The following is a 12,857-nucleotide window of genomic DNA, read 5'->3' as shown; positions in this document are numbered from 1 at the left end:
GAGCATCTATAAAACTTGCATGTCACATTGGGCAACTTGCTGAAGTGGAAAGAATAGAGACGATGATGATAGTGACTGACAGTGAAACATCTTATTCTTCTTAGCTACGTTAATCTCCCACATCATTCCTGATAATTTAAACTCAATTTCCAAAATGGGTTCAAAAAAATCTTGCAGATTTCCTCCTTGTTATCTAAGATACCTGAGAAGCAGAGATCACAATGATCAGAGCTGAGGGCTCGGGTCTTTTTGGTGGCTAATGAACTATTCTTACTGAAGCTGACATTTGGTCAAAAAAGGTGATGAATGCTAGAGGCTGCAGCAGGATTTACAGTTTGTTTTCAGTAGATATTTTGGCCCCCATAAACAAGGGGCTGAGAGCTAACTATGCCCTAGAGACTAGAGGAGAAATCATGAACCTTGTGGCACTCCCATTTACTTCACTAGGGTCAGGATTTCATCCTAGGGTGTTTATCTCAATCTGAGTCTCTGGCATTTGTATTCTGAAACTGCCCCATTCACTGAGTACAACAGGAAGCTCAAGGTTGGTCACAGTTGTGGGTGTAAGATGCAATTGTGTGGGGAGATGATGAGAATAGATGATAGAGAAAAAATTGTTTTCCTACTTGAATTTTATAACTAACCCAGTTGGAGAAGTGAGGGGGCAGCAAGCAGGTGACAAAGGTCTTTAGTTGTGTGTCATTAATGAGGTTCAAAACAGAAACCACAAATAGTCAGCTGAGCCGAGAGTTTCCATGGCTCCTCACTGTTACTGGAAATTTAAGACTCCTTCATACAGGAATTTGTTTCTTATCACATGCTTTATCTTGCTCAGATGATGCTTTGTAGGGTGTGAGTGTATGCGAGTACATGTGTGTGCATGGGAACAAACACATGGGAACATGCATGCACCATTACCCTCTGCTGAAACATGCCAGGCTTAATGAGGTATAATTATCCTTTCTCTACTGGTTCATCCAGCAGAGCTGCCTCTTCAGTTTTACTGGCAGAAGCCTTTGTTTTTGGGAGCTGCTGATGCTGAGTTTGGATGCTCTAGCCTCCTCTTGATAGCACATATATACAATTGTCTGTTGTCCAATAGCAGCTGAGCAGGCTGACTTTGAGCTTGTATGATAGTCTCTTATCCTCCTGCAGCTGATGCCCTTGAGTTGCACCAAATAATTATTTTCTGACTGGTTTTCTGGAGCAGCAGTAGGAGTAATTGAATAGTTGTAAAAAGGGGCACCAGGCCAGTGGGGGTTAAGTGAAAACTAAGATGATCCAATCTACAGGGCCAATTTTTGGTCAGACTTAAGGTCACCGTTAGATATAGGGTTAGGAAATATCAGTTTGAGGTGTTAATATCATAAACATGTTTTTATAAGCACAGCTTTGTGTGATGGGAGAGGGCAAAGCAGAAGGGAGGAGGGCCATGCAGAGATATTAGTAATGGATTTACCCAGGATCAGGTCAAAACTCTGGATAAAATTCAGGTGAGCAGAGAGTGGAAGCATTAAATATCTTTGTTAATCTGGCAGTGTTTCATTCATACTTTATTATTATTGTTATTAGGGCCCATGATTTACTGCAGTCGTTTTGGATCAGAATCAACTACTGTATATTTCTCAAGATTTTTTTTTATCTTCTTTTTTTGGTGCATTTATGCCAGGAGAGACTTTACTGGGCTTTTTAAAGAATGATATCTCCCTCTAGTGGTGAAGTGAATTAACTTTAGTTTCTAGAAACCCCATTCTAACATCCCTCGTTTTAATGAAATCCTTAAAAAGGAGCACATTTCACAGGATTCCCACTTAATTTGTATGTTCTGCTATTCGTAGACTACGATGTTTCCACCCTAACTTTCGAGAGGTAGGATGAAATACTGAGTCATGCCCCATCACTTCATGGCATGAGGAAGTAGAATACTTGATACATTTTATAGAAAAAAAAATCTCTTTGGATTAAGCTGTTTTCAATTCAGAAGAGACATGTTCAAGCCCTGGTCACCTTGTAACAGAGAGCCATATGATATAAGTGCACTGGAGTGAGGCAATATTGATTTACTTTCTCTAAAATAAATGTAAAGTCAAGAACCTAAGCATTTTTCAGCACCTTTTCTGTACTTTGCCTGATTCGTGTGCCCCCTGCTGCGAGTCCCAAGGCTCATACTTTTGCCGTGCATCTCACATGACTGTAACCCTCCTTGAGTTTCAGGCCACCTACTGTGAGCCCCACAGCTCAAAGCCTACGCTCTGAGCCCCAGGGTACAACCTTGTAATCATCCATCATGTGTTTCTTTCTGTAAATCCTTTATTACTCTCTCAGTCTTCGCACCTCCATGTCTCTGTTATGGAGTCCACATCTCTTTTTCCTTGATCTCTGTGAGACTTGATGCGAGTCCAATTGTGTTACCTAGTGTGGGCACTGGAAAGGATAGTGAAACTATGGGTAGATATTCTAAGACTGGGAAGTGTGAGAAACATTGCCCTGCCATGCTTGCATTGATATTTAACATTAAGTCTGCTTTCCCCCCACAATTAAATCTTTCTTTATTTTCCAAATTGGGAAGCCTATTCATAAAATAACAAGCTGGGTATGTATCAATATTGCCTTTAGATTGCAATCTGCCAGCTGGATGCGGGAATAATGGTTATGTTGGCTTTGGAATTATTTAAACACCTTTTCTGAGCAGCATTGTATCTCTCCAGACAATTTCTAATAGACACAAATAACACTTAATTGCAATGATACCTGCCTCTGGTCTCTCTGAAGGGTTATATTCCCATCCTGTGACTTCATAGAAAATTCCATTTTGCCAAACTGCTCTAAAAATATCATTGGTGGACTTTGGTACATCACAGAAAAATGCCTGTGCCTCATGACTTGTGCTCTGTCTGCATGGGCTAGTCTGTTGTCTAAACTCCTTCATGAAACTTCTCCCTTGGATCTTCACTACATCATCGAATATGCGTATTCTTTTTGAAGACACCATGTCATCTTGCAGGATGCATTTATGTTTGCGCATATTTTGGGTTCCTTGTTCTACTTTCTCTTGCCACCCAGAAAAGTTCCCTTCTGTGTTGCCTGCTCCTCCTCCAGCCAAGGTTATAAATTAAAGTTCAATTTCATTAAAATTGTAAGTAATCATTCCCTGGCTGTGGTTACTAACAATGCTGTGCTGGGGGATCCCAACTGCCTCCCGCAGCTGTAATTCAATTGGACTCACTAGCTCTTGTTCACAAACTGCTTGAGCTGCACTTTCCCCACGAATTTATAGCGTTGGCAGTGTCCAGAGGTTGAATTACAGCTGGGGGTTTGATCAGGGACTGCATTATTCTGCATCTAATCCCTGCATTCTGACAGCAGCAGGGGGGAGCCCTGTTGTTTTACAGGAACGGTGCATTGTTCTCCTGCTTTATGTCAGAAGCTGAAATGCCTTTGGATTCATGGAATTGTTAGCACAATGCTACAAGCAAACAACAAGATCAAAATGACATGGGGTATATATTAAAGGTCTAAATAAAAATCACTGCACAGCTGCAGTCTTGCCTCCCTCATGCTCCTTTCCACCCACAGTTGCACTTGTGCTCTCTTACTGTACTACTAGATACTAATTTCCACCCAGATCTGCAGTAACAGAGGAGGAGGTAAACCTAGTCCAGTGTTTCTCAACCTTTTTAGATTTAAGGGCCCCCTTGTTAGACTCAAGGTATTCTTTGGAAAATACCAGCTCCTATCTTACTTCCACTTCTTGACTACAGATAAAATAATAGAGCAATTCTGTTGCAAAGAACTCAGAAAGCCCATGACAGGTCAAAATGTTTTTGACACAGTAGATTCTTATGTGATACCTCTGGGTTTATCTTGGGAATCATGTATAGTTGTTTTTAGAGTAATTTGTAAATACTGTGATCCACTCTTAAAAGGATCTTGCAACACCCTGGTGGAGAATCACTGACCTAGATTTTCTCTCTCATTGTGCGCCTGCACTATTGAGTGATAGCACTGCATGACCGGCAGGGCACTGACAGAAGTGATATTTGTTGTGCAATCAGCCCCTTGAAAATGCTCTGTAGCCATCCTATGACACACTTGCATTGCTGCAGAGAACTTTAGAAGTGGCTGACTGTGTGCCAAATTAACCCTCATCTAATGAAGGATCAGATGAAGGCACTCCAAAGTGAAGCGCCTTAGGTAACTTCAGTCAATACCTGTGCAGGAAGGAAGGAGGATAGGAGAGGGGGAGGGTGCTGTGGGTTGGGGTTTGCCCAGCCTGAGCTGGAGGGGAGGAGGGTAGATTGGGATACCCTGGCTCAAGGCCCCCCTACCAGCTTCCTCTCCCTCCACTGGATTGGCTCCGAAGTGGAGCGAACATCTGGAGGGTCAGGCAAGGGAAGGGTCGCTCTAATTCACTGCATTTTTTGTGAAGTGCCATGAGTTAAAACAGGGAGCTGCACATCTGTCAGCACCCATGGGGACACAACAGTCACTAGTTACCTTTCATACATGTTGCCAAGAAAGGCAGGTGAGGCAAAAGAAAAGCTTCATTAGTTAGGTGGGTAGTAGTAGGGTTTATAGCCTTTCTGGTAAGTCAACCACAAGATGGTATGAGCACAAAAAGCTGACTAGCCCTCTTTAATCCACACGTGGGCTCCTGTAGCACTAGATGGATGTATATAGACAGGGCAACTCTTCAGCTGGTATAAATCAGCATAGTGTCAACGACCATTCATTAATTGGCCTTTACTGTTCAGTGATGAACAGTATGCTTCTTGTGCTGCCTCTCTAATGCTGACAGCCCCTGCCACTAAGCAGTATATAATGAACTTAGTTCTCTGGTTTTGGTAGGAAAATATTTGTAATTTTGGTTAAAACCAGGGGCTAACGACTGAGAGGTATGAAGCAATGCGTTCACTTTGCTTAGAACACAGCTTAACGTGCTCATATTTTGGTGGAATGAGTGTATCCCCAAGCAAAACTTTATCTTCTTTTTGCAGTTCTTTATTTTTTAATTATTTTAGGTGAAACCCAAAGCTGGTTGGTTTTAGTGTGATTTTTCACCATCTTTGCTTCCGGTGAGAATTCAAGATGAGAGGAAAGGGGGTAACTTTGGCTTCCATGTGGCAATACAGAGCAATTGCACTTGGCTACTGGGTTTCAGTTCTTAACTGTGTGGCTGCAGCACCTGTTGTGTGGGCTCCATGGGGGTTGCAGGCTCCTGCTGTTACAGTAGCTCCAAGCTGCTTGCCAGATCCTCAGTCTCTGTTCCCCAGGTGCTCTCCAACCTGTTTTCTGCATATTCCAGTTCCTTCTCTCATTCATTTCTTTTCCTTTGTAAACTGAAACATATTTTTCCATTCCTAATTAACTCCCTGCCACCCTGCTTGCGGTAAAGCCTGATTTATTTCTCCCTTTCTACATTAAGGGGACAGGATACTTAATCTCCTCTTGGTGGACTCAAAACACCGTCTCAATAAAATGCTGATCAGTCATCTAGTTAGGTTCCTGCCAGCTCTCCTCTGCTTGCCTGCTGTCCAGATTTTACATTTCTTTAAATTGTACAAACCTCTTTACTGCCAACAGAGACCAATAATTCCCAAATTAGCTGGTAGTCACTTCATGTGATTGTCTATCTTTTCAGATTATCTGTTATCCCATCAATGATCGCAAGCTAAGCAGGGTTGATCCAGGTCAGTACTTGAAGTAAAAATCAAGGGACATTTAAGTACTGCTCTCACGTCTTTTTTTAAATGTGTTTCTGTTGACAAGTCTCCTTTTCACATTAATGTCAACCCAATAGCTGAAGAAGACTGCGGGAGGCTTGTGATCATCTCATCAAGGGGCAATGAGTAAACATCTTGCAGCGCCAAACAGGCACTCAGACTCAAAAGAAATCTGTGTTAGATGTGACAAGGCGGGTGGAGCGGGCTGAGTTCCAGCCTGTCGTTCTTGTGGGGAACACTTGAGGGGTGGCAATGGTGACATACATAGTTGGTGTAAGTCGTCTCATAAGCAAACCTCTACATGCTCTTTTCACCCCAGAGGAGATGGCCATCTGGGCCTGGTACCAGAGCGCAGAGACTGCTCCCTGATTAGTTCCCCATGATATTGTCTCATTGTATTCAGTGAGTGTTGTCCCTAGGTTAAGACTAAGTTTGGTAACTGGTTTGTTGCAAGCAGGGCTGTCTGGGGCCTGAGGGCAGGAGTGAGGATGAGAGAGCTAGCTGGCTGAGAGAGAAGGTCTCAGGGAGGACAGAGGGAACTGGAGTGGCAGAATAAAGACCTTTTTTTTTTTTTGAAGCAGAGTCTGCTGTGCTGTTTGGGATATTGGCACTCTGACGCTTCCTCTTTGCAGAAGCAAACAGCCCCTCTTCCTCACCCCACCAAAAAGATGGATCTCAGAGGTACGGGTGCTACAGATTACCAGGGAAGCCAGGGATCATTTGACAAGAGCCACATCTCCAAGCCAGAGGCTTGTGCCTTTTGAAGCTACACCAGGGCTGGCTTCAGAGGGTCATGTCAGGACAGGGAGATTGAATAAGGCTGCTTTTGGGGGAGGCTAGAGGCAGTGCCTTCCCTGCCCCCAAAAGCACTGTTGATCCTGTGACAGATGTTCATTTATAAAGTGAAGGATACATTAGATTTTTTGTGTGGATGCATGCACACAGATTGGCAGCGACAATTTCTTTCAAATGGCAATCACTTACTGAAAGTACCAATGTTTTTACATCACTTTAAAATAGTTGTGTAAAATGCAGAAAGACAAAAGACTGTCAATCAACAGTTTTCAGTGCCAAATTCTGTGGGCCTCCACTAGTACATTTCTCCTCTCCTCTAGTAAAAGCTCAAATACCACCAAGCTCCAAGCTGCGATCACTCCTCCCCATTCTCCGAAATTAACTTCAGTACAGTACATATAAATTAGGTACAGTATATGGATGGCTAAACTGAGCACCAGACCTGGGAACATCAGACCTCTACTAAATCAGCCCCTGATCTCTTGTTAATACTGAGGGCAGTGTTTTATTTATCCATTCTTAATGCAGGTGTTTAGAAACATGTGGCTGGTAAGCAGGTAACTGCAAGCATCACCTCCACAAATTCAGTTTAGCTGATAGCTCTGCAGCAGAATATTAAAAATTGCGTCATTTGTAACCTTTTTAGAACTAGGCTTTTTAAAACAACAGTAACTAACAGAGTCCTCATTTGGACCTGAAGAGAATAACTAAAGAGAACATCTGTTTTCCCTTTAGATATGGAACTGCAATAGCAAGCCATGCATGAATTTTATTAAGCTCTGCTAATTTCCTACTAGTTTGGGGAGCTGTACATTACCCATAGAGATATTTGGCTCTGCATCACCACATGAAAAGTCATTTTAAAAACACTGCAGAAAAAATGGGGGCAGTTTGGCAGCAAATGCAATGGGTTCCATTCTCAGGGAGCTCCATTTTCCTTGGCTTGTTTTTGTATATTTTGTGTCTTTTGCTATGTTGTTTTTTCACTTAATGTTTCTCATTTTATTACCCAGTGATTGTTTTTATGATGTAGAAGTCTGAACAAAGCATAAGCCTGAACCAACAGTTCTACTTAGTGCTGAAACGCTCCTGTACTTAGAAAGCAGAGGCCTAAAGCTATCTGTATTCTCACAGGACACAGTCCTGTTTTCAGAATGTGCCCATTCTCAAACTCTAAATATGTAATTCCTACAACCTCTCAAGACAAATCCTCCCATGTAGAATATGGAAAAAAGAAATCTAATCATTGCATTCATTTAGAACATATTAGTTCCCAGGATCCAGAGGCCTCAAGATATATCCTGATACTAGGACCCCAAGGGTCTAAGTTTACATACTCTGAGGACCCATCCTCATCAGCAGAATTTAGCTGTACAATCCCTGTATACTCTCAAGACAATCCCATGCCAAGAACCAACATTTTATATTTGCATTTAAAATATCCCTTCACTCAAAATCCACAGCCTTTCTGAGCACTCAGACTGTATCCTTCCATTCAGCAGGATACTTTTTAACTTACAAAAGTGTACCTCGTTACATGAGATTAGTTTGGATAGTCCCAGGTGGGTTTCAAACACAAGATCAACTTCTTGCAATAATTAATAATCTGGAGATTAATAAGAGGTTTAGCATTCTGACTGTAATATTGTTTGCTCGGTGATTTTGAATGGTGTTGTAATGAAGGAGAACAGGCTGCTGCCAAGTAGTTTGGAAATGGTGAGGATTAATTGGGTAGAGTCACAACTTGCATATTTCTGTTGTTCGTATTTTATCCCTTGTGGGAGAGAAGATGAGAAGGCTACAAGGAAAACAAAGGATTCTGTTGCAAATTTCATAAATAGACATACTTTGCTCCTCCAGGCCAACCTCAGGCATCCTCAATTTTTCAGTGTCTGCCATCAGTGACAGAGTCCATGCCAGTGAAATTGCATAGAGCATGAGACACTTCTGGCTCTTTGCTTGTGGATCTAATAAAAGAAATGGGAAAGAAAGAATAATTAAGCATAGGAACATATTTAAAACATGCAATTAGAGATGGAGGAATTGCTAGCTTATCCAGCTCTCCATCACTGGGGTCAAGTCATGAATGCATCCAGGTCTCCGGAGCTCTGTCCAGTCCTGTTACAATTAAACCATCAATTATGAACCAGAATCCCTTATAGCTTGGGAGAATCCAGGGCTCAGAGAATGTGTGAGGTTTTAATATTGGGTTAGAGGAAGTAAAAATAAATGGGAAAAAGTAGTAGCTACAATCCAAATTTATTGATAAAAGTATTATCTGGGGAGGTGCTGAATACTTTTTATTTCCTTTCCTTTCAACAGTGTTAGCATCTCAAAAGGATAGGGCCTGAAAGAAAAAGATAACATGGTAGGATTCATAAGACATGGGGAATATGCAGTCATGGCCTCAGTGCTAGTGGTAGAAATCTGAAGTACTGGAAACACATGGTCAGGACTGTACAACCAGTGGGCCGTGAGCTATATTTGGGCCATGAGAGCTTAACGTGTGGCCCCCTGGGCTCCCACTTAGCTGCTGCTGCCCCCATCACTCTGGCTGCAACAGGATCTCAGGCCTTCCCTTCCCTCCTCTGGCTTCAACATCCTACCCACCTCCCTGTAAGGAGGCAGGGCAGCACAGCGTGGTGCAACCCACATGCCAGGGGATACCTGTGCAGCATGATGCAGCGAGGGGGCCTGCAGCCAGGGAGCTGAAGCTGACACCAGGACTCCCATATCGGGTGCAGCAGGGGGAGGGGGGAACCATGCAACATGGTTCTAGCCTCAGGCCCCCACAACATGCAGCCTCCCAGCCACTTTAAAGTTAAACAGTCCTGGTCTGGATGTTGAGGTCTTTAGAAAATATTAGCTATATTGAAACTATTTCTGTTTAATTCCTCCATAAGAATGTCATTGTTCATTACATGGGTCTATTTTGTATTTGATCAGAGATCAAAAATATGCAGAGAAGGCCACCAAGAGAGTCGTATAAAGCTTTTGGAAACACCAGCCTAGATTAGGGGCCTGGCTTTTAAATATTACAAGGCTACCTGATAGCAAGTGTGTGAAGTGTAAGCAGAAATACAACACCTTGTCAAATAGGCACTGATAGTTGCATGATGGAAAAGAAGAAAAGGGAGCTTAGTTCTTAATTTTTCTTCAGACTTCTAAGCCCTGCCATCTAAATGCACAATGCACGGGCGTTTTTACATGTGCTCCAGGGTGAGAAAGGGGACGCTTTAATTAGCGTGGCTCTGAGAGCTACTCTGATTAAAGTGCCCGCAGCATCTCATGCGTCAGCATCCCCACACATCAAAATGGCAACAGGGGGGCTTTAACTAAAGCTCATCAGAGAGGTTTAGTTAAAGCGCCCCCGCCATCGTTTTGAAGTGCAGGGAGGCTGATACATGGAACATGGAGTCTGGCTAGAGTACACCAATTAGCATGCTCCAGCAGACTCGATTCATCAAATCTTTTCTGACACACTGTAATTCCAGTGTCTCAGACCAGCCTCCAAGCACGTCTACAGGGCCCCCTGGGCCCCTGGGCCCCTGGGCTCCCCCTGCCATGGGCACAGTTCCTCTAATGAAGCGAAGGTAAACTAGCTTCAGGAATCCTATCACCCAGAAGTAATAATAGTCTGATATTGGATTCAGTTTGATTGCCTAACCCAATGGTCAGAAAGAACAATTCAGGTGATTTATCATCAGGGATTCCATTAGTATATTCTTTGACTTTCTTTCACTTTGTTATTCCCAGCTCAGTAGCTCCATATGATAGTTATCTGCTCAGAAATTTAAGGTACCGTCACTTAGTTTGAAGGCCAGTTTCAACAAGTCTTTTGCAGCAGCTCTGAATTCTGCGAGTTATTACTGCCAACCGTTGGAGTAATAACAGCAGTGTCTCCACCATGGGCAAGCAATCAAGGTGTAATGAAAATAGCACTCTCAAATTCTATTTGTTTCACTGAAATGCTGGAGCCACATCTGTTCTTTTGCTTATCCCCTAATGGTATATAAAAAGTGATGCAACTTGCAGGTAATTCTGTAACACTAGAGGATAGATTATATGTTTTTTAAGCCGTGGCCAATATTGAGATGGATGTGTAGGGGCCACCTGTAAATGGCATTCCCAGGAGGAATTATGGCTTTGTTGGCTAAAATGTCTCCTAGAATAGGGGCAGGCAAAGACTGGCCCATGAGCCAGATCAGGCCTGTAGTGGACTCCATTTCCCAGCAGTGCCTGCCTGCGTCACTGCAGCCAGTTTCCATGGAGACCCTGGCCGTGGCGGTGCCATGACTGTACAGGGCCAGGGTTTCCATGGAGACCAGCCCCAGCAGCACTGGAAGGGCACCTGGCTGGGCGGAGAGCTGCTCCAGGGCTGGGATCTTGGAGTGGTGACAGTGTGGTCCACAGCTGGGGCAATCCACTGCCCACATGCCCTGGGCAGAGGCATGCAGACAGCAGATCATGGCTCGGTCCCAGCTCCAGACCATTCTGTCACCACTGCAAGATCCTAGCCCCAGCAATGGAGTAGCTCCCCACCCTATCATGCACCCTGCCAGTGTTGCTGGGGCCAATCTCCATGGAAACCCTAGCCCCACGGCAGTGCTGCCGTGACCTCCATGGAAACTGGTGCAGCGACGCGGGGAGGGGCTGCTGGGAAATGGAGTCTGGCCGCTGGCCGGATCTGCCATTGTGTCCACTCCTGTCCTAGAAGCTCTACAAGGCCATACTCCCTGAGGTGGGAGGCTTAGTGCTCCTGACAGTTTAAGAGTAGGCAGGCTGGGACTGAAGTAGCTTGCAGGGGCAGCCTGGGCTGACTGCAGTCATCTGACCCAGGAGGGAGGGTTGAATATAAACTCAGACCCTGAGATGAGCCAGCAGTAACATCTTGGATCCTGCTGAGAGAACACCACCTCTGCAGGATGGCTGCAGCTGCAGAAGGTCAACATGGAGAATAATACCGAAAGCAGTCTGGAGGTTTGGGGAGGAATTAAGGGGAAGAGGAGGAGGTTCCTATGGACTCAGGGAGGGGCCCAGAGCCCAGATTGAGGAGCTGTGAGTGTGGGACCAGAGAGGACCCAGGAACAACCCCAGAAGAGGGGATAAGTCGAAGAGAACATCAATGAAGATGCTATCTGCAAGGCATGGGGCATGGTGTAGGGAAGGAACGGAGCCATGCAATTAGTCCATAAGGCAGTGACCACAATGCACCTGGTGGTCATTTGAGAGAGCAATTTGGGAAGCCCTGGGGTAACCTCCCTCATACAAAAAGAAAAAAAAAGACATCAAGATGTGATGGGCAACTGAAGGGGTAATTGGTCACGGTAAGTGAGGGCTGACAGGAGTCCGGGGGCCTCATGGCCAGCCCTGGAGAGGCACCCTGTCACACTCCCCTCTCTGGTTCACTAAATCAGAGTACTAGTTTGGGGAGGGGCAAGGTGATACCTGAAATGAGGATGGTTGAGGCTATGTTATGCCTGATGAGCCAAGTTTCAAGGGGCTGTGGATCAACTTGGAAGATGGAAATGAGACTGCTGGTGTTGGAGCCTCTCAAACACCTTCCTCACTTAGCAGCACAACTGTCACTCCCAACTGCCACAGGACTTTCGGCCCCAACCTTCCCAACTGCCTTAGGACTTTCCAGGCTTCGTGTGCCATCGGACAGCTCTTCCAGCTGCCTCAGAAACCTAGCTCCCCACAGATCATCTTTCCAACCACAACACAATTGCTATGTGGGCAACAGAGAAAACTGAGAGCCTGTTCCCTTCATTGCCTCTCTCTTTCTTTTAGCCCTTTCAGTTCTTCTTCCATCTTTTGCTGTCCTTCCTTCTCTCTCTTTTGCTATCTGCAAGTGAAAGACAAGAAGGAAATAAAGCCAGCATCACAGAGATTTCTTCACCTCAGAAAAAAGAGAAGAGCAATGCAGATATAACAGCCAGGGGAAAGGGAATAGGGATGAGAAAAATATGAAGATGGAAAATGAAGGGAGTGCACTAAAAGAAACAACAGCATTATACTTAGAAACATCAGCATTATAGCTTATACTTTTTATTTAATTCACTCACAGAAATAGTTTTGTTTCTGTTGTGAGGCCAGGCGTGGAGCAAGGTAACAGGTTGTGGGGCTATAAGTTAGGCAGATGACAAGGAAAAGGAGAATGTGACGGTGTATTTGGTAGAAGGCTGAGGGCAGTATCATAGAATCATAGAATCACAGAAGTCGGGTCGGAAGGGACCTTGTAGATCTTCAAGTCTGACCCCCTGCCTGAGCAGGAGAAAAACTGGGCTCAGATGACTCCAGCTAGGTAGGCATCAAGCCTCCTCTTAAAGACCCCCA

General features: G+C 44.3%; 1 long non-coding RNA gene across 1 annotated transcript in view; it reads right to left on the bottom strand.

The window, feature by feature from the left end:
* Positions 1-8,138: 8,138 nt before the first annotated feature.
* LOC109294545 overlaps positions 8,139-12,857 on the bottom strand; it is a 10,508-nt gene continuing 5,789 nt past the window's right edge. The window contains exon 2 of the long non-coding RNA XR_002096549.1: positions 8,139-8,485. This is a non-coding gene — a long non-coding RNA (uncharacterized LOC109294545). The remainder of the gene's footprint in view (positions 8,486-12,857) is intronic.

The sequence above is a fragment of the Gavialis gangeticus genome, unplaced genomic scaffold, assembly GCF_001723915.1.
Source record: "Gavialis gangeticus isolate Ggan-Ray unplaced genomic scaffold, GavGan_comp1, whole genome shotgun sequence".
NCBI classification, from domain to species: Eukaryota; Metazoa; Chordata; order Crocodylia; family Gavialidae; genus Gavialis; species Gavialis gangeticus.
The sequence above is the reverse complement of the archived record's forward strand: the minus strand, read 5'-3'. Positions and strand labels throughout refer to the sequence as shown.